General features: G+C 43.3%; 2 protein-coding genes across 2 annotated transcripts in view; both read right to left on the bottom strand.

Annotated features, from left to right (window-relative positions):
• The window catches only part of LOC146647369 (uncharacterized), a 151,868-nt gene that overhangs the window by 35,322 nt on the left and 93,660 nt on the right, over nucleotides 1-22,886 (bottom strand). The gene's annotated exons all lie outside the window — the stretch shown is intronic.
• Nucleotides 1-22,886, bottom strand: part of LOC146647373 (uncharacterized) — a 117,198-nt gene that overhangs the window by 43,246 nt on the left and 51,066 nt on the right. The gene's annotated exons all lie outside the window — the stretch shown is intronic.

Raw genomic sequence — 22,886 nt, 5'->3', positions numbered from 1 at the left:
ATGTTTAACATGGTGATTCTCATATATAAAAAGATTCCAGCGTAGTGTATCTGTATATATGATTATATTGTCCCGGGTCATTTGACCCAGCGCTTTGTGTTTATTATTATGATCTTGTGTTCTAGTTTATTCTGATTATGTGTTTGGGTTTAGACTTCTCAGTTTTTAGGGTTTTGGTTCTGTGCTTCCTCTTTTTAGTGTCTGCCGTGTGTTCCTTCTGTTCTCTGTCTGCACCGTGTCTCTGAGTCCAGTCTATGCATTTCCTGTTTTACTTTGAAGGTCTGTGTCTGATGTCAATGTGTTCAGTTTTGAACACATGTTTGCAAAATGTCTCATGCTTTCATGAACATAATACATGAAAGTTACAGTTCAGTACAGATAGATTTATAGTGTTTATAGGTATACATGTCATCCAAAAATCCAAAAACACCCTGAGCTCTTCATCAATTATAATTTCCAAGAATAGTTCAACACCATCCTCCCAGACAGTCTCAAACCTGTCCTACAGCAGCAGTCAGAGGAGCAGAACTCTTTCACGTGATGTTGACACTGAAATCTCTTTTTCCCCTGATAGCGGAATATAGTGAAAAGACTCGATCTCCTGCAAATATTCATTGCAGAGAAGTAGATAAAAGTTAGAGGAAAATAATTATAAGTTAGAATAAATAATTATTACACGAGAACAAAGTTGAAACAAGCTGTGGGAGATAATCAGTGCAATTTGGAACCAGGTGCTCCACTGGAAAAGTATTTTTACCACCAGTTTATAACATAACTGCCTTTGAAAGGCAAATAAAATCTTCACAATGTAAAGAGAACCCAAGAGAATAAGTCCTTATGGCACAAACGCTTTTTAAAAAATGAATAATAACTTTTATTTGTATGAAACTGTAATCCTAGTATAACAGATATTTGTACTGTTTGTGATGTTGGTTATAAAAGAATCCCAAAGTGTGTGAAGCACAGGAGGAGGAGTGACTGAGAGCAGAGAGGAGGAGCAGAGATTCAGGGAGGAGCTGAGCTGTTACTGAACTATAGAAGAGAGAAAAACCTCCACATTCAACAGAGTTCAACACAAAACAAACTTTATGTTCCTCAACATGCTGTCATTACATCACTGTGTGTTTCCTTACTGGCTTCTCTTCCTGTTAACAGGTGAGTTCATATTTAATAACTCTCTCGGTTGTGTGTGAGACAGTAAGACTTTTCCATGTTCTGACTGAGTTTTTTCTGTCTGCAGGTGTGATCTGTGAGGAGCTCACAGCACTCGACACTCAGAAATCCAGTTTAGAAGGAAGCACTGTGACTCTGTCTTGCAGGTACTCTAAACCTGTTGTTGGTACCTATTATTTCTTTTGGTATCAACAATATCCAGGAAAACCACCAAAGTTCCTGATCTCTCACTCAGACAAAGGACAGCTGACATCAGATCCAGTCTCTAGACTTTCTGTTAAAGTGAACGAAACACTGATGACTCTTCAGATCTCCTCTGCTGCAGCGACAGACTCTGCTGTGTACTACTGTGCTGTGAGGCCCACAGTGACAGGAAACAGCAAAACTCTGTACAAAAACCTTTGGAGCAAAGACAACAGAATACTCCACAACATCCACTAGAGGGAGCCACACACTGTTAAACCTCTGAGATGAACATTAAAATGATGACGTCAAGAGGTAACTGGTCCCGCCTACTGAATCTCAGCCAACCAAGGACATTATTTTACTTCTGTATGTGGTCATAGATATAATCACCAGCGTTTTCTACACCACATCATGCCAATAATAAACATGAGTGAACTTACCCCCCCCCCCCCTTCTTCAAATAAAAGTGAAGTCAAAAGTTTGTGTTGCTAAAATTCTTGTTTTGCTGCTATCATATTAAAGACTTTAATAAAAGTTTCTAGAGGTCATCCAAGGTCAACCAGACAAAATTAAACAAAATTGATGTCAAACATTTGAGCTGCTTCTGTTTGAAAGATATTAATAAAAGATTAAAGGCCAAAAACACCATGGCTGACGCCATAACTGCATTAACGCAGCAAATCCCCATTAGCGAGTTAATGCGGATCGCCCCCGTGTGAGGACTGTATCAACACATCATAGTAACACGATTAACGCTCACAGCAACTTTAGAATGACAGCAGCACATACGTTTGATTTGAAAAAGGTGTGTGTGTGTGTGTGGGTGGGGCAACTTCACTCTGGTCAATAACAATTATCATTCTTTGGAGAAGTCATAGTAGTATTATTTGTAACTTTCTTAGTATTTCCAGGAGGTGAGTTCTTCCTTCCCACTGTTGCCAAGTGGTTGCTCAGCTGGTGGAATTTTCCTTTAATGCTGTTGAGTCTTTATGACATGAAACACCTTGGGGTGCTTTTTTTTTTTTGATTTGGTGCTTTATAACAAAACTGAGTTAAACTAAATATTCAGATTGAAGGAGCAGGGAATTGCACCATCAGCCCTCCAGTTACTAGACTAACTTCCTCCCTAATACACACACTTCAGCCTGAGTTACAGGCATGGGGTTAATGTCTGTGTATTTTTAGGCTGAAACTGATGAGGACTTCAAGCCTTCAAAGTTGTGTTCAGAGCACAGACATAAATCAGTCCAATGTAAAAACAACAGAGAGGTCAGAATACAACAGGAAACAAGGAAAAGATGACACTGAGATCAGGTTAATGTGAGGCAGTCAGTACTTTGTACAGTACTGTGTGAAAGTCTTGAGCCACCCATCACTGATTTATATTTACAGCATGAATCATCTGTGGACTGAAGCAGCACAGAGCTGAAATATGAGCTCCCACCTGAAAGTGAAGATGCTGCTACTAGTGTGTAAAGCAGGAGGAAGTGAGAGAAGTTCAAATCCAGATCAGAGAGGAGGAGGAGAGATTCAGGGAGGAGCTGAGCTGTTACTGAACTAGAAGAGAGAGAAACCTCCACATTCAACAGAGTTCAACACAAACCATAAACTTTACCTTCATTCAACATGTTGTCTTTGGACTATTTTGCACTTTCTTTACTGATTCTCACCATTCTAACAGGTACGTTACAATCTGTGTGTTTAAAGAAACACATTTGAACTGTGATGATTTATAAAAGAATAAAACATGTTTCTGTTCCTTTAGGTGTCAGCTGTGAAGATCTCACTCCAACCAACAAAGAAGTGTTCAGTGTAGAAGGCAGCACTGCTACTCTGTCCTATAGATTATCCAGAGAAGCAGCTGGAAATTATTATTTCTTCTGGTATCGACAATATCCTGGAATACAACCAGAGTTAATGATCTCTCACTCTGCATCAGGAGTAAAAGGAATAGAAAAAATCTTTGGATTGAAAATTGAAGTGGGAAAAAACCAGCTCAACATGAGCATCTCCTCTGCTGCAGTGACAAACTCTGCTGTGTACTACTGTGCTCTGCAGCCCACAGTGACAGGAAACAGCAAAACTCTGTACAAAAACCTTTGGAGCAAAGACAACAGAATACTCCACAACATCCACTAGAGGGAGCCACACACTGTTAAACCTCTGATTCTTGTGTCATTGGACTGATGACAAAGACAACAGAGAAATGAAGCAGTAAAGATCAGAGACAGAGACAGAGCTGCTGTGGAAGCACAAAACTATTTGATTGGCTGAGCTATTAAACTGGCCCCGCCCACTGAACCTGAGCTCATCCAATGACATTATTTGTTGGTCATTGTGCTGCAGTGGAAGAACATTGTTCATGTGCTGTCCACACACATTTCAAATATTCAAAGCTCTTTATTTACAGGCTCCACAGAAACCAGGGCCAAGCCTATCCAGAAGAAGCAGCCTTTGGAGGAGGAGCTACAGCAGTGAACATGAAAGGCTTCATTTAGGAGCTGAAGAGCTGCTGTGTTCTCTCTATTGTTCATTCAGTCCAAGAGAAAATCATGTTGCTGCTTTTCATTTGGATGATGATAGTCTCCTTTCAGACTGGTGAGTCATCAAAAGATGGAGTGAGATGTAAAAGGAGATGATGGACATGAAAATATCTGGATGTTGTTTGAATTGATTCACTTTTTATAAACTAAGTTTAAAGATGCAGAAACATGATGGTGAAATATGTCTTTGTTGTTTTCAGGATCCTCTGAGGATTTACTGACACCATCTAAATATGTAGTGATGAGTTTGGAGGGAGGCACTGTGACTCTCTCCTGCAACTATTCAGGCTCTGTCAGGAACCTCTACTGGTACCATCAGAAGTCCGGTTCACATCCACAGCTTGTTATGGCAGAACATTCAGAGCAAACAGAAAAGCTGAAGTTTATACATGACAAAGAAAAACAGGAGTTTCATCTGGAGATCTCCTCTGCTGCAGTGTCTGACTCTGCTGTGTACTACTGTGCTCTGCAGCCCACAGTGACAGGAAACAGCAAAACTCTGTACAAAAACCTTTGGAGCAAAGACAACAGAATACTCCACAACATCCACTAGAGGGAGCCACACACTGTTAAACCTCTGATTCTTGTTTAAGAGGTTTAAAGTTCAAGCTCTTCACTATGGTCAGTTTGAAAATGAATGACAACTAAAACAAAACAAAACATCAGTTTGAAGATATTTTAAAACTGTTGATGAGTGAAGCCTGATTTCAGACACTAAAGCATCACAGTGAAGTTTTGACTTCTCTTAAAATGAAACAAGTGAAAGATTTTTCACAATAAAGCACAAAATTCTTCATGACTTAAAAAGAGTCCATTAAGTTGTCTTGATGCGCGCTCAATCATCCAGGTAAGGAAATCCCAGAAAGTTGAATCTGTAGCGTCTTCAGTGAGAGAACCTTTCTTCACTCCCCCAGGTGACTTCTTCAGTCTCAGCTGACTTCAGGTTTCCTTATAAACAGTACATTTGCATAATGACCAGCATCACAGATTAACAGTAAGCTAATGTGTCACCGTGTCACAACAAGCAACTATTCTGCCATCACTTCCCTCTGAGTGCTCCTAAAGATTATTCCAAATTCAAGCTTTTCCTTTCAGTCAGGTGTGAGATGGAAACACAGGATCCCTAAGCGTCTATGTTATAAAATCACTTTTAGACCTCACGTTGTACTTTTGTTTGAATCGATTATCTCAGAATCTGAACTTGTGTAAATCTACGTTTGTCCTTCTTTGATCTTCCCTGAGTTCCTTGGACTTTCATATTGTTCTGAGTATTGGTGGATCCCATGAGGTCTGTCTGACAAATCCTTTTTGTGCTGCAAAGATTTGGAAGGGGTGATTTGTCACACCGATGATGTGCTTGTATATGGCAGAGACAGGCAGGAGCACGACCAGAGGTTGCACTGTGTCCTTCAAAAGTTTCAGAAGGAGGGTCTCACTCTGAATGAGAAGTGTGAGTTTTCCAAAAGTCAAATAATCTTTGTGGGACACAAAGTGTCAGCAAAAGGCATTCAGGCTGATCCTAATAACCTGCCACAGCCTCAGAGTGCGGCAGATATGCGCCGTCTCATGGGCATGGCCAACTATCTTGCCAAGTTTATGCCACAACTAGCCACAATCACCACACCATTAAAGGAACTGCTAAAAGACAGAAACGAGTGGATGTGGGCGGAGCCACAGGATACAGCGTTTAGGAGACTAAAAGGCATATTAAGCTCTCCAGAAGTGCTCGCTCTGTAGTGCAACTCAGCTGATACACGAGTCGCTGCAGATGCATCGCCATATGGTATCGGGGCTGTTCTCACTCAGAAACAGTCTGACAACTCCTGGCGACCAGTCACATACATCTCAAGAGGTCTCACAGACACAGAAACGCTACTCGCAGACAGAAAAGGAGGCGCTCGCTGTAACGTGGGTGTGTGAACGACTGTCATCTTATCTCATGGCCCTACAGTTCACTCTAATCACAGATCACAAAGCCCTGTTCCTCTTCTGAGCACAAGAGGCCTGGACGACCTGCCTCCACGCATCCTGAGATTCCGCCTCAGGCTGCTGCGCTTTACTTTCACCATTGTCCATGTTCCAGGGAAGAACCTCGTCACTGCTGATGCTCTCTCACGAGCACCGCTGGCGGGGCCTCCTTCTGCTGGGGCATCTTCAGCTGGAAAAAGAGGTGGAGGTTTTCATGCACTGTGTAGTTTCCCATCTCCCAGCCACAGATAAAAGGGTGGAGGAGATAAAGCTGCTGCAGGAAATGGATGACCTGTGTAGAAAGGTGGTGTATCAATGTGGGACAGGCTGGCCAGAAAAAGGTAAACTAGATCCAGAGTTAAAGGGGTACTGGCAATACAGACTGGACTTCAATGTGGTTCATGGTCTTCTTATGAAAGGGAAGAGACTCGTGATACCACCTCAAATGAGAGCAGAGGTTTTGTCACGTTTGCATAAAGTCCACCAGGGCGTTTCAAAATGCAGGGCCAGAGGATAAGAGTTGGTGTGGTGGCCGGGCATCTCAACCCAAATATGTCAGATGGTAGACAGGTGCGAAACATGTCAAAAACACAGGTTACAGTGCCGTGAACCAATGCTGGCGACTCCTGTTCCTGACCGCCCATGGCAAAAAGTCGGCATGGATCTGTTTGAGTGGTCAAAGAAACATTTCCTGCTGATCATTGATTTTTTCTCAAGGTACATTGAGATAGCTGAACTGAGACACACAACAGCAGAGGTCACTATTAATGCTATAAAAGAGGCCTTTGCAAGACATGGTGTTGCCGAGACTGTCGTATCGGATAACGGGCCGCAGTTTTCCTCAGAACAGTTCAAGCGCTTTGCCAAAGAGTATCAGTTCACACCTGAAACGAGCAGCCCCAGGTACCCCCAAGCCAACGGGGAGGCAGAACGCGCTGTTCGTACTATTAAAGACTTGTGGAAAAAGGACTGTGCCTTCAGCAGAGCACTTCTAGCGTGCAGGGCCACCCCACTGGAACATGGGCTCTCGCCGGCGCAGTTGCTAATGGGGAGACACCTGCGGACCACGCTGCCACAAGCTGTGGCAAAGCTGGTGCCAAAGTGGCCCGACCTACAGGCTTTTCGCAAAAAAGATGAGGAGGGGAGGCGTGAGCAGGCAAAACACTACAACCGCAGACATAGAGTCAGACCACTTCTGGAACTATTGTCAGGACAGAAAGTGTGGATTACCACTGAAGGAACCACTGGAGCAGCAGTTGGACCTGCCCGTGCTCCCAGATCTTATGTGGTAGAGACAGACAGGGGTTTTCTGAGGAGAAATAGGAGACACCTCAGACCAACAGGGACTTTTACCAGATCTGGTCGAGTGGTGAGACCTCCTGAAAGACTGGATGTGTAATTCTCTGAAGTTATCCAATTATGCCCTATTCAAAGCTGGGTTAGGCTGCTGGAGATGTTTACAATAATGTGTTTCGTTTAAATGTAAGTGAACAAGTGTGGGACATGTGCAATTTTCACGTTTGATGATGCTCCGCATTTCTGTTCCTATGAGCTGTTAGAGTTGTTATGAAGTATGTCTTTAGTTAAAAGGAGGGGGTGTAGCGGTAGACTACTGTACCCAAAAGGCTGTGTGTGGGGGAACTTCCGGGGTTACGAAGTAAAGTTGGTAAACATCATCCGAACGCGCTGCGTCCAGTGTCATCATTTATACACTAATGAGACGCTAACAGTGGCCTTGTCAAAGTGAAAGACACTGTAGAACATTCAGGACCTTTATTATGTATATATTTACATGTAAATCTATTTATTTAAACCTGTCTGTATACTTTAGGGTCCATGTGAATTAGAGAAAATCCAAAATAAAGTCAAACTTGTGAAGCCAATTATTGTTTTTTAAAGTCAATAAAGGTGAATGTTGAACAATCATTCCACCCTGGAACACTTCAAACAAATCATTAAAACCCAGAATTTTTTTTTTTTTTTTTGTGGTGTACCACAGGCCAGCCTCTATTATGTGTAAGCAGTTTATATATCATCAATTATATGCAAATATGCTTAGAAGTTAAATAAAGTAATCAAATGTTAGTTTCAGAATTCACTAAAATCTTGTTGTTTACACCTGAAATATGTGGTGTGGGTTTTTTGTTGTTGTTGTTGTTTCATGCTTTTAAGTCACAGTTTAAATTGACACTTTAGGTGAAACATTTTCTGCATTTTACAAGAATAAAGAATTTAACCTAATCTAACCTGTGTTTTTTTTATTGGCGACATCCAGATATATGTTTTCCCGCAGGTTTTACAGAGGTACGGTGTCTCTCCTCTGTGGATTCTCTGGTGCACACTAGTGATGTGTCAGTCGCGAATGAAACGACTCTTCTGACTCTTTGAAAAGAATGAGGGGAGCCGGCACCTTATTGGGAGCCATTTTTTTCTTTCTCTCACCCTCGCTGTCTCTCTCTCTCTCACTCACTTTTTTCGCTTCACGCCGCACGTGAGCCTTGTATTTGCGCTGAGTAGAGGGGGGAGGGGCGGTAATTACTCTCACAGCAGCACACAAACATAGCAGGAGAGAGAGAAAGAGTGCAAGGGGCAACAACAAGAGACAACACTGACACATTAGAAAGGTATAGTAAAGAAAATGAATGACACCAAGAAAAGGAGCTAAATCTTAAACCATTTCCATTTTATTGACATGACATAGGCAGAGTGTAGAGTCTGCAAGAAAAGAATATCAAATACAGCCGGCTCAAACAACCTGTACATGCATCAGTGCAATGGGAAGATAAAACACAGAGTGTTATATTAATGAAGGTGCCAGTGTGTCTACTGCAGCTGTTTCTGCTGCATCTACAACATCATGCTGTACATCACCACAACCACATAAACTAACCCAGAGCTCTGTGACTCCAGGAAGACAGAACTCAGTTGATAAAGACCTGGCTGTCATGGTCCTGGGTCTTTTGACCCAGCGTTTTGTGTTTTCTATTATTGTGATGTATTTTGGTTATGGTTTTCTAGCTCTTTGGTGTTTGGTTCTGTTCTTCCTCAGTTTTGTGTTTAGTCATTGCTGCCTGTGTGTTCATCTGTGCAAAGTCCGTGTTTCTTAGTCTGTGCCTTTGCATGTGTGAGTTCCTGTTTTATTTTGAAGGTCCGTGTCTCAGGTTGTATTCTGTTTTACTTCCCTCAGTCTCATCAGCTCTGATTTCCCCCAGCTGTGTCTCCCTCTTGTCTCCCATTCCCCGATTGCCCTGTATGTATTTAAGCCCTGTGTTTTCTGGTGTGTGTTGCTGGTTCATCTGCGTTATTTCCCTGCGTCCTCCTATATTGTTACCCCGGATCTCCCTGCATCTCTATTTCAGGTCTGCTTTTGTGAGTTTTTCCAGTTTAGTCAATCTTAGGTTCTTCACTTGCCCCCTCCTTTGCTGTTTGTACCGTCACCATCACAATAAAGCTCACTCTCATCAGAAGCCGTGCTTGCATCATGGGTCCTACTTTCAACCTCCACTCATCTGCCACTGCAGACGTGACAGAACGAACCAGCCAACATGGACCCAGCAGCTTTCAATCCTTCTGAGGAGCTTAAAGACGACATAATCTACAATGTGGAGACACTTCTTAACCTGTGGCTGGATCATTCAGGGGAGGAGTTTCATCACACTGTGGAGGCCCGGTTGCAGCAGCTTATTTCTGGGCTTCCGTGGCTTCTGGGATCACTTCCCCCAATTGCACAGGATTTCATCCTTAAGATTCTACATCTGCATCTGCTACCTCTAAACTACCCTGTCCAGCAGAAGATTTCCAGCCGGTCCACTGAAGGATTCGCAGATCAGTGTATCTCCTCCCTCTCGGAAAAAGAGGTGGTCATGCCACCGTCACTCCACAGTTGGGGAGCAAACTCCTGTGTTGAGAGAAAGAGACTCTTTTCCCATTTTCTATGGTATTGAGACTGTTTATTCTGGGTCTTTCTTTTGTATGGCAAATGGGGATAACAGTGGTTCCCCGCTTTCACCCGTGATTGGAGAGACTTCCTTTTCTGAAGCCATTTCTGAGGCTGTCAACAAGACTGTTTTCCCTGAGACTGCTCTCACCCAGTCATCAGTTGTGTCACCTGCTCAGCAGCCACTAGCTCAGTCTCCAGTGTCCCCCGCTAGCTCGGGTTGCTATTCAGCCACTCATTCGGCCAGAACCACCACCTGCGGCTCCCACGCCATCGTCTGGTCCTGCCTCATCTCGTCCTGTGGCTGCCACGCCGCTGCCCGCTGTCCGCTGTCCGCTGCCCGCTGCTCGCTGCCTTCTTCACCTATGTCGCTGCTGCTGCCTTCCGCGCGGTTGGCCTCTGGACCTGTTTCGCCTGTGTCGCTGCCGTTGCTTGGTCGGCCTCCTGAAATGGACTGTTTTGAACCTCTGTGCTGCTGGCCTCCTGGTCGGCCCCCTGAACTGCCCTGTTATGGACTTCTGTGTTGCCGTCCTCCAGGTTGGCCTCCCGAACTGCTTTTGAAGTGCTCCCTGTGCTCCAGTGTTTTTGTGGATGTTTTGTTTTCGGACTCTATCTCGACGGGATACTGTCATTGCCTGTCCCTAGCCTGGTAGAGGAGTTTAAATGTGCAAAAGTGAGGCTTGAGATGTCACTCACAAACTCCCAGGACCCCATAGTGAGAGGCACTGCTCCCACTCTAGCAACGGGGAGGAAGTGGACCCCAGCCACATCTGTGCTACAGGCCAAATCTGCCATTCGGCATTGTGATGTGGTGTGACGTCCAACAGGGCAGAGGAGAATTTGGTCTTGGAGCAGTAACACCTCGGTGACCAGTGTTGGTCAAGTTACTTGAAAAAAGTAATCAGTAACTAATTACTGATTACTTCCCCCCCCAAAAGTAATCCCGTTACTTTACTGATTACTTATTTTCAAAAGTAATTAATTACTTAGTTACTTTTTAAAAACACGATTTACAACCTGAGTAGGTGATAAATAGATCTTTCAGCCCAATTCTACTTTTTCTGCATAATCCATCATACAAAATGTAATCAAATGTAAAAGTCTCTTTTTAAAACTTGTTTTATTAGTTTTAACCTTTTAACTTTATGCATCAAGCAAACATTAAATTATCTGCAACATTCTCTGACTTGAAGAAATTTGTTTAACATTTAAACCTGTTTTCTGCACATTCCAGCTCATAAAATAAAATATTTTGTGTGTTTACACTCAGTCTTTCAAATAGATGCAAGTAAAACACAGCAAAAAATAAATAAAGTCAAAGACTCAGCGGTCCTGTTGCTGTATTTTCACCTGTAAAGCAGGAGTGGAGCAGGCGGAGGTTTGCCCTGGTGCAGGTGTGCCGCAGCGGTCAGTGGAAGAATCCACGAGTTTCTGTTTCCCAAAACGTGGTAGCGCACTCGGTGCTTGCTCAGAAGTTTAGTGTTTTTTCGCTGTAAAAAGAAGTTTTCTTCCCACGAACAGCGAACGCAAATGTTTTTGTCACTTTTTATGGAATCAAACTCAGTAAGGTCAGTACTTCCACGCTTTAAACGCTGCACGCTCATACTCTCTCCTGCACTCGATATATTTCCACAGGAGGAAGTGAGAGAAGTTCAAATCCAGATCAGAGAGGAGGAGCAGAGATTCAGGGAGGAGCTGAGCTGTTACTGAACTAGAAGAGAGAGAAACCTCCACATTCAACAGAGTTCAACACAAACCATAAACTTTACCTTCATTCAACATGTTGTCTTTGGACTATTTTGCACTTTCTTTACTGATTCTCACCATTCTAACAGGTACGTTACAATCTGTGTGTTTAAAGAAACACATTTGAATTGTGATGATTTATAAAAGAATAAAACATGTTTCTGTTCCTTTAGGTGTCAGCTGTGAAGATCTCACTCCAACCAACAAAGAAGTGTTCAGTGTAAAAGGCAGCACTGCTACTCTGTCCTATAGATACTCCAAAGCTGCAGATGGGAATGATTATTTATTCTGGTATCGACAATATCCTGGAAAACCACCAAAATTCCTGATTTCTCACTTAGGAACAGGAGAGAAAATGTCAGATCCAGTCTCTGGAATAACTTTTAATGTGAGTGGAGACAAAACACTGATGACTCTTCAGATCTCCTCTGCTGCAGTGTCTGACTCTGCTGTGTACTACTGTACTGTGAGGCCCACAGTGACAGGAAACAGCAAAACTCTGTACAAAAACCTTTGGAGCAAAGACAACAGAATACTCCACAACATCCACTAGAGGGAGCCACACACTGTTAAACCTCTGATTCTTGTGTCATTGGACTGATGACAAAGACAACAGAGAAATGAAGCAGTAAAGATCAGAGACAGAGACAGAGCTGCTGTGGAAGCACAAAGCTGTTTGATTGGCTGAGCTATTAAACTGGCCCCGCCCACTGAAGTTGAGCTCATCCAATGACATTATTTGTTGGTCATTGTGCTGCAGTGGAAGAACATTGTTCATGTGCTGTCTGTCTGGCTTTAATAACTCCAAAGACATGTTGCTGCACCTCTTTTTGCTTCTATCTCACATTATAGGTGAGTTTAAGAACAGGGATTAAAGTTTAGTTGAAGCTGCTGCATTAAGCAGATATACAGACTGCATTTCACTACTTTTCTTCTTTCTTTTTCCAGGACTAACAGCTGGAGACTCAATCACTCCTCAACAACCTGAAGTCACTGAAACAGAAGGAGAATCTGTCACACTCACATGTAGCTATGAGACAAGTTACAGAAATATTTACCTTTACTGGTACAGACATGATTCTGACCTTCAGGCTCCACAGTTTATACTCTGGAAAGGAGCAAGAGGATCCACAACTCAGTATATTCCTGATAAACGATATAAATCAGAAACATCAGATCGATCAACTAATCTGACCATAACAGCCCTAACCCTGGCAGACACAGCTCTCTACTACTGTGCTCTACAAACACAGTGATACAAAGTGTAGAAGAGGCTGTACAAAAACCTGAACACAGATATCTGACTACTCTTCAAAGAGGAGGGAAGTGGTATTCAAAGCACAGCTTCATATCAGATGGATTCTGCTAATTCCTGTTTTATCAGAGTCACTGTGGTTACAGCTGCTAATGAAACACTGTGGGAGGATTCACATGAGCAGCAAATCCACACCAACCACAAACCAACTGCAGGAACGTTCAGACACACGTGTACTCCTGCTGTTTAATACATGAGTGAGATTATTTTACATTCTGCTAAATATTTCAAAGCTCTCTCTATTTATAGGGTTACGGTCAGAAACACTGATGTCAAGGATAAGCTGGCCTTTCCCAGGGAAGTTGAAGTTATTGAAAAATTTTTTCAAAGGTATTAAACATCTTTTTGAGCCATGCAAAAAGTTTTTATGCAGTTATTGAAAAATAAGAACAATGAACACTTTCAGCATGTTTTCATCTAATTGTCCTCTTTCATTACAAAAAAGTAAACTCGAGTGGAGGAAATTCTCTCTCCCACCACTCACTCTTTGACGATACCTTCAGGTATCACAGCCACACTAAACACTGATTCATATTTCAATGTACATTTACTCCCCAATTAATAATCCTTATGTCCTCTCCTCCTTAAACTTGCAGTCTGAAAGAAAACTACAGACACAGGCAACAAGACCAGCTGTAAAAATCACTGTATGGAAACCGAAAATAAAATAAATACATAATTATAATAAAGGTCAATCAAATGGACCAATATGGCAAGGCCATGATGATCCACTTGGTAAAATAAATCCACTTGGCATCTTTCTTGGCCTTAAGACAACAATTCTGATGGCTAAAGATCCAAACGGGACAACAACAACAAAAAAAAAATCACTGTATGGATTTCACTATTGTTTTACTGCAGCGTTAGTTTGTTTTAACACCATAGTCCACTGCTCCAACAGACAAGAGAGTCAACTGAAATTTTATCAGCTGACCCTCTTGCATAACTCTGCCATTGCCGGTCCCAAGCCCGGATGAGAAAGGAGGAGGGTTGGGCGTGGGGCTAGCAACCCCACCCTGTAAAAACTCCAACTGCTACGGAAACAGCAAGTGAATCTCATTATCGACTGAATCAGGGCGAAGATATCGGCAACCCTTAATGACGGCAGTGGAGAAAAGCCCTCGGGTCGTCCACTGCCCGATGCATCGACCAATTTTCGACCCAAAAGAAACTACTCGTTATGGAATATGGAATGTACGGACTCTGTACCAAACGGACAAATTGGCCCAGCTTCTATATGAATTTGACTCGTACCGGATGGACATCTTGGGCATCTCAGAAATGCGGTGGGCAGGAAGCGGGAAGATGGTTAGCAGAGATGGGCAGTAACGCGTTACTGTAATCTAATTACTTTTTAAAGTAACGAGTAAAGTAAGGGATTACTATAGCAAAAATGGTAATTAGATTACCGTTACGTTCCTGTAGGAACGCTGCGTTACTGCGTTACTAAAGCCATGATTTTTTTGCGAGAATGTCTCATGACAGTGACGTAAGCAAGTGCGACGTTCGTGACAACAGCTGTGTGAAGATCAACAATGGATAATATATCGAGTACGGGAGAGAGTATGAGCGTGCAGCGTTTAAAGCGTGGAAGTACTGACCTTACTTTTAGTTTGATTCCATAAAAAGTGACAAAAACATTAGTGTCCGTTGTGCGTGGGAAGAAAACTTCTTTTTACAGCGAAACCCCCCCCCCCCCCCCTGAACAAGCACAGAGTGCGCAACGACGTAATTGGAAATTCACAGAGAAACTCGTGGATTCTTCCACTGACCACTGCAGCACACCTGCACCAGGGCACACCTCTGCCTACCCCACTCCTGCTTTACAGGTGAAAATAGAGCAAAAGGACCGCTGAGTCTTTGATTTTATTTATTTTCTGCTGTGTTTTACTTGCATCTATTTGAAAGACTGAGTGTAAACACAAAAAATATTTTATTTTATGAGCTGGAATGTGCAGAAAATAGGTTAAAATGTTAAACTAATTTCTTCAAGTCAGAGAATGTTGCATATAATTAAATTTTTACTTGATGCATAAAGTTAAAAGATTAAAACTGATAAAAACAAGTTAAAAAAAAGAGACTTTTCCATTTGATTACATTTTGTATGATGGATTATGCAGAAAAAGTAGAATTGGGCTTTATCACCTATTCAGGTTTGTAAATCGTGTTTTTAAAAAGTAACTAAGTAGCTAAGTAATTAATTACTTTTGAAAATAAGTAATCAGTAAAGTAACAGGATTACTTTTGGGGGAAGTAATCAGTAATTAGTTACTGATTACTTTTTTCAAGTAACTTGACCAACACTGATGGTTAGTGATGGAAAGAAGGTGCTCTACTATGGCCATGCCCAAGACCATGCACGCGCCGTGGGATTCATCCTCTCGCGACGTGCAACAACATCATTGCTGGCCTGGAAGGCCATTTCAGACCGCCTAATCTTGGCTCGCTTCCAAGCTAGGCATGTGAAAGTCACAATTCTCACTCCAACAGAAGAGGCCGACGATACTGACAAGGATGGTTTCTATGCGATGCTCCAGGATGCCATTGACAACTCCCCGCATCATGATTTGCTGGCAGAGATTTCAACGCGCAAATAAGCAATAACCGGGACAGCCTGGAATTGACTATCGGCCTGTTTGGAATCGCAGCAATGACAAATGAAAACGGTGGGCGGCTGATCTTGTTCTGTGCGGCAAACCGGCTGACCATCAAGAACACCTTCTTCGGCCACAAGCGGATACACATGGTGACGTGGAAGGCCCCCGGTGGCGAATATACAAAGGAGATCGACTACATCTGCATATCATCCCGCTGGGCATCCACCATTAGCGATGTTAGAGGGTGGCGTGGAGCCGACATCGACTCTGATCACTACCTGCTAATTGCCAAATGTAAACTTCACCTGAAGCGCCTCCAACCACGACTGCAGCGGCCAAGTCCTTTTAACTTTCAACGCCTAAAAGATGTAAATACGGCAGTGGAATTTCAACTCGAATTGAGAAACCGCTTCCAGCTCCTTGCTGCGGAAGGAAATAACAACGAAAACCCAGATACACTCTGGGATGAGCTAAAAGAAGCTGTGGTCGGTGCAGCAGAATCAAAGATTGGTCACCAACGGGGCGGCTTCAAGGAGCGCTGGATCACCGACCGTTCATGGGAAGTTATAGATCAACGTCGCTTGGCGAAGTCAGTTCGGGACCAGGTGGCCTCTGACCCACATGCTTCTGCAGACCAGCGTGAGAGGGCCATGGCCACCTACCGAGACCTTGCCTGACAGGTCAAATGCAGCTGCTGGCGTGACAAGCGTGAATGGATTGAAGCTAAAGGCATCAAAGCCCAAGAAGCAGCCGATCGGAATGATACCCGAACCTTATATCGCATTGTACAAGATCTAACTGGGGCTCGTGGTGGCTGCGGTGTTCCAATCCGAGACAAAAATGGACGTGTCCTCCTTACTGCAGCTGAACAAGACCAACGAAGGGTCGAAGACTTCCGCGATACTCTGAACCAACCTGAGCCACCCCAACTGTTCGAGGCCGAGGACCTGGCACCTTCCATGGATCTTCTTCCTGTCGATATCGGACAAATCAGCATCGCTGAAGTCAAGACAGCGATCCGACTCCTCAAGAGTGGAAAGGCCGCAAGCCTGGACGAAATCCTCGTCGAAATGCTGAAGCATGGCGCACCCCATCTTGAAGCCGCCCTTACAAAACTCCTAAATGCCTGCTTGTCAACATCACATGTACCCGATGATTGGGCAAAAGGCACCATCATCAAACTTTCAAAGAAAGGTGATTTGGGTGACTGTAACAACTGGCGGGGCATCACATTGCTGTCGGTACCCGGGAAAGTGTTTTGCCTCGCTCTTTTGAATCGGCTACGACACGCAGTGAATGAACAATTGCGAGAAGAGCGGGCTGGGTTTCGGAGTGGCCGGTCATGTGTCGAGCAAATCTTCACCCTCCGCATGATCATTGAACAAACACTGGAAAACCAAAGGAAGATTTCTATTAATTTCATTGACTTCGAGAAGGCTTTTGAAAGCATCCACTGGCCGACTCTATGGGCTATCCTACGCCACTATGGAGTCCCTCAGCAGTTTGTAGATGCCTTTCGTTGTCTCTACTCCAACTCCCGTTGCTGCGTTCGGACGGATGACGGCTGCACAGATTTCTTCAAGATCAATACTGGCGTCCGACAAGGATGCGTGCTATCCCCTTTCCTCTTCCTGTTGGTAATTGACTTCATCATGGGACGATCAGTTGAACAAGCTGGCATCGGTGTGCCCTGGCACGAAGTGCGTAATCTCACTGACTTGGACTTCGCAGATGACGTCGCCCTGCTTGGCTCGATTCAGGAAGACCTCCAAAAGTTGACCGCGGCCCTGCAGAGGGAGGCGACGAAAGTTGGATTAAGAATCAGCGCCAAAAAAACCAAGGTACTCCGAGTTGGCTATGCACGTGCCCGCATTCCTGTCAACCAACAACGTGCTGAAGAGGTGAAGAATTTTACATATCTTGGCAGCATCATCTCGAATGACGGGGTCTCTGATCGGGATGTCGACGCCAGAGTAGGGAAGGCAGTTGGTGTCCTGCGATGTCTCCAACCTATTTGGAACTCGACCTCCCTGAATGTTAGGGTCAAGATCAAACTACTGAACTCTATCGTCTTCCCTACTGCACTTTACATTAGTGAAACCTGGCGCTCAACAAGTGCAATTATTCAACACCTGAACGTGCTTCAACAACGTGGCCTGCGGCGAATCCTGAGAATTTGCTACCGGGACCGAATAACAAATGAGGAGGTCCTACGAAGAGCAGGCACCCGCCCATTAGCTGATGTTGTTGCAGAAAGGTGCTTCCGCTTTGCGGGCCATATTTTACGCCTACCCCCTCATTGCCCAGCTAAGATTGCCATGACATGGCATACACGCACTGGCAAGTGAAAGCAAGGCCGACCAAAGACCACATGGCGTCGAACATTCATGGACGATCTGAGAACTGTCGCCATTGCCTGGGACGAAGCTGAAGCAGTCGCTGCTGACCGACATCGATGGAGATCACTAGCTGCCTGATGCGCCGCCCGGCGTAGGAGGAACTAAGTGCTAAGTGTGTAAGACCCTCTTGTATATGCATTTCCGGGATTTTCTTTCTCAAGATAAAAATACAGGGAAGAGACCTGATTCTAAATGTCCTCAAAGAACTCATAGATGAAGTGGAAATTCAATCCTAAAGAACACAAATGGCAACAGAACATCTTCTAGCTCTTCAAATTTTGATGTTCTTTTCAACATATTGTGGCTTCTTTGGCAGGAATTTCTGCTCAGTGAGGTTTAAAAAATTACACAGGGGGAGGGATGATGACCGCGTGTTTGGACCCTGTCCTGACAGTAGTCAGACCTTGGATGGACAGCACTCTAATCAATGCATTCATTTTTAAACGTGTTGCAACACATTTTCCCCGATTTTTCCCAAGTATAACAATTTAGTTAGAGTGTAATGAAACCTTATTTCATGAGTAAAGATTTATTAAACAAAGATTAAATTGGTATATTTTCAGGACCATAAGCTAGGATTCGACATGTGACACACACACACACACACACTTACTTGTCTGAATACAAGAATGTTACGGCGCACAATGTCAAATGTGGTTTATAGTCCTGCATCGGTAAATAAATATTTCCAACAAGCTCCTCCTCTTTGTAGCTTCTCGTGTAGACAGTCAAATGATAACTTTGAACCTTTTTCACATTTTGCAAAAACACAGCTTCTCTCCTGTTGATTTCTGCCTGGATTTGAAAAACAAAAGTGTTCCCAGAGGTGGTCCATTGGTACAGTTTCTCACATTTGTGTTTGTTTTATTATGGACTATGATGGACTGCCTTTTTGTTTGATTACAGTTTTCTCCTGTTCTTTTTACTTAGGGAGGTAAGTCGCTGTCATTTGGTTTAATTCTTTTGAGTAGGTAAGTTTGATTTATCTTTGAGATAAGCGCCCTTTGTAGGGTGGCACGGTGGTTAGCACTGTTGCCGCACAGCAAGAAGGTCCTGAGTTCAATTCCACCATCAGGCCGGGGTCTTTCTGTGTGGAGTTTGCATGTTCTCCCCGTGTTTGCGTGGGTTCTCTCCGGGTACTCCGGCTTCCTCCCACCGTCCAAAGACATGCAACTTGTGGGGATAGGTTAATTGGATAATCCAAATTGCCACTAGATGTGAATGTGCGAGTGAATGTGAGTGTGAATGGTTGTCTGTCCCTGTGTGTTAGCCCTGCGACAGACTGGCGACCTGCCCAGGGTGTACCCTGCCTCTCGCCCTATGACAGCTGGGATAGGCTCCAGCGCCCCCCGCGACCCTGAAAAGGATAAGCGGAAGCGAATGGATGGATGGATGGATAAGCGCCCTTTGTTTGTTATTTTGGCCTTAGGCCCACCCCAGAGTTATAATATGCTCCCTTCCTTTGCTTTTAAATTCACTCATTGTAAATAAACCACCATCAAAAAGTACTAATTGTGTGATGTGCTGCTAGGGGTCGGATGGGGATGGATCACCCTTATGTCATGGCGTAGCCATCCCTAGACGGGCCATAACAGTTGTCATTTTTAATCACAGACTGGGTCTGTATATGATGTGTTGTGAAATGTCCACTAAATGTGTGCTAATCAAAGGTTGATTGAAAATACTGGGTAGTTTAGTGAAGGATAAACTGGTTAGTTTGTCCTACTGGTGAATTTACAGCAAAACACTGTGTTGGACTGATACACAGTGGCTGTGGTCTTCATGGTCACAGTTGAATTTGTATTTAAGCTGCTTAAGATTCAGTCACTGAATGTTACCTTCATACCAGCTCTTTACTGTCTGATATAAAGACAGCATAAACAGTGTTGTGTCAGTGTCGAGGATGGAGATCAGCCAGGACAACTCATGAAACATCTATTTACATGTTATATACACTGTGTCAAACCCCAAAGAACAGAAGGTCAGCTGAATACAGCCTGTACACAAAGAGAATCTACAGGAGCTCTCAATAGAAATTCTGAGTTTTGATTTGTTTCCCCACACTGAGCCACTGCAAATGATTTTAGGGTTCAACAAACTGTTGAATCAGACTTTAAATGTTCCTGTTTAGGTTTGGAGAAAATCAATCAATCAATCAATCAATCAATCAATCAATCAATCAATCAATCAGTCTTTATTTATAAAGCACTTTTCATACAAAAAATGTAGCACAAAGTGCTTTACATAGTTACAAGCAGCCCACCCCACCCTCCAACTCACTCTCCACACTCTCATTAACATAAATGATGTGAATACACACATATATCCCCCCCCCCCCCCCCCCCCCCACACACACACACACACACACACACGCGCACACTTAAAGAGTAAAAATTGGGCTGGGTTCGCAAGAGCCAAGTGAGGAAACACTATAACAGGGAGCCGTCTGCACCGGGAGCCGGTCACAGACCGCAGCCTCCAGGCTGGGCACACAGCAGGAGGGAGGCAAAGGAGCCCCCCAGCCAGGCTGAGAGGACCCCCAGAGACCCAGCAGCCACGGTCGATCACAGCCCCGGTGCAGAGAGCCCCCTCCGAGGAAACACTGGAGATATGACACAATAGGATATATACAGGGTAAAACGATTAAATAAATAAGAACGGGATATAATATAAATATAAATAGAGTAAGAAGATTAAAAAATGAATAAGAATAAAATCAATAAATATTAGGTAAAGCCTAAATTAATAATAGAATAACAGGATAGAATAAATAAGCATAAAATAAATAAACGCTAAGTAAAAGCTAAATTAAAAAAGGTGGGTCTTGAGCCTGTTCTTAAAAACATGTACGAAAAGTAACAATCTACAATGTAGACAAAAGAAAAGAACTTTTATGTTCTCGTTTTAGTTTTAATTTTTATTAATTTATTTTATTTTAAATAATGTAACCCAGCAGAAAAGATTTCCTTTTAAACTCTGAGCAGATGTTAAGATCATAAACCATAAAAAAGTATTTACAGTATGAATCATCTGTGGACTGAAGCAGCACAGAGCTGAAATATGAGCTCCCACCTGAAAGTGAAGATGCTGCTACTAGTGTGTAAAGCAGGAGGAAGTGAGAGAAGTTCAAATCCAGATCAGAGAGGAGGAGGAGAGATTCAGGGAGGAGCTGAGCTGTTACTGAACTAGAAGAGAGAGAAACCTCCACATTCAACAGAGTTCAACACAAACCATAAACTTTACCTTCATTCAACATGTTGTCTTTGGACTATTTTGCACTTTCTTTACTGATTCTCACCATTCTAACAGGTACGTTACAATCTGTGTGTTTAAAGAAACACATTTGAATTGTGATGATTTATAAAAGAATAAAACATGTTTCTGTTCCTTTAGGTGTCAGCTGTGAAGATCTCACTCCAACCAACAAAGAAGTGTTCAGTGTAGAAGGCAGCACTGTTACTCTGTCCTATAGATACTCCAAAGCTGCAGATGGGAATGATTATTTATTCTGGTATCGACAATATCCTGGAAAACCACCAAAATTCCTGATCTCTCACTTAGGAACAGGAGTGAAACTGTCAGATCCAGTCCCTGGAATAACGTTTAGAGTGAGTGAAGATAAAACACTGATGAGTCTTCAGATCTCCTCTGCTGCAGTGACAGACTCTGCTGTGTACTACTGTGCTGTGAGGCCCACAGTGACAGGAAACAGCAAAACTCTGTACAAAAACCTTTGGAGCAAAGACAACAGAATACTCCACAACATCCACTAGAGGGAGCCACACACTGTTAAACCACTGATTCAAGTTGAGAGTAGTGAGCTTTATTTGTATGTCCTGAAACTTTTGCATGTGTCCCTGCTGCAACAGACCTGAATAAAATTAGTAGGTCATTTACAACACTATAGGCTTGAGGAGATCTGCAAAGGAGATCTGGAGGAGATCTGAAGTGTAACCTTGCCTCAAGGTTACATTTCATTATTCATTATTTGTTTAAACAAATAATAGAACCTTGAGGTAGATTCTGTATTTAGCTGGCAGCCAAGTATCAAAGTAATACTCTCTTTCAGATCTTTAGATCACAAGAAAGTTTTGCGTTTAGAAATGCTCCTGAGCTGTAAAAAACTGCCACGAACAACCGAGTTTATTTGTTTGTTCAAGGTTCGAGGTTCTTTATTTGTCACATGCATAGTTATACAAGTATAACACACAGTGAAATGTAACCTGACATGCTCCTCAACTTGTGCAAGAAAAAGGGGCGGGTGGCGGGTAGAGAAAGAGCATTCTAAGGAGCTTGGAAAGAAAAGCGTCTGGACTTGATTAAGTGGCTTGAAGATGTTTCACCTCTCATCCGAGAAGCTTCTTCAGTTCTAAGGGTCAACCACCGCCTCTGTTCAAAGATGGTCGCTCACAGTGGACATAAATGGCTTCTTTCACTGAGGCCGGATGGCTTGGGGATAGAAGCTCCCCTTGAGTCTCTCTGTCCTTGTCCGGATGATGCGGAACCTTCTGCCGGATTGCAGAAGATGGAACAGTTCGTTGCCAGGATGGGATGGGTCCTTCAGCATCTGCGCTGCTCTAGTCCGGCATCTCCTGGTGTAGGTGTCCTGAAGTGGGGGGAGAGCAATCCTGCAGCAGCGTTCTGCTGCAGGAATGGTCACAGGTCACAGATATCTGACTACTCTTCAAAGAGGAGGGAACTGGGATTCATAGTACGTGCAAAGAAAAAACATGAATACAGCTAAAATGCAAAACCGGCTTATTTAAATACATGTATTCTATCTAAAAACAACATCCCATGTGATCATCACAGATTCGGTTTGAAAATTCCAGCGGAAAGCTTCAATTATTAGGAATTATTCAAGACTTCTTGTCGTTTTCAGGTATTTTCTCTCGTTCATTTTTACAGCGAAAAAATGCTTTGAGTATGACGCTTATGTGTAAGTTTGTTTGGGAAGGTCTGTAATTGCTAATCTGCATTTCAGACATTACTGCCACTTTCCCACACGGTCAGTCTCTTTGC

The sequence above is a fragment of the Rhamphochromis longiceps genome, linkage group LG18, assembly GCF_057381845.1.
Source record: "Rhamphochromis longiceps isolate RC_006_pf linkage group LG18, R_longiceps_female_GT1.1, whole genome shotgun sequence".
Classification (NCBI taxonomy): Eukaryota; Metazoa; Chordata; class Actinopteri; order Cichliformes; family Cichlidae; genus Rhamphochromis; species Rhamphochromis longiceps.
This window is presented reverse-complemented; position numbering and strand designations above follow the sequence as displayed.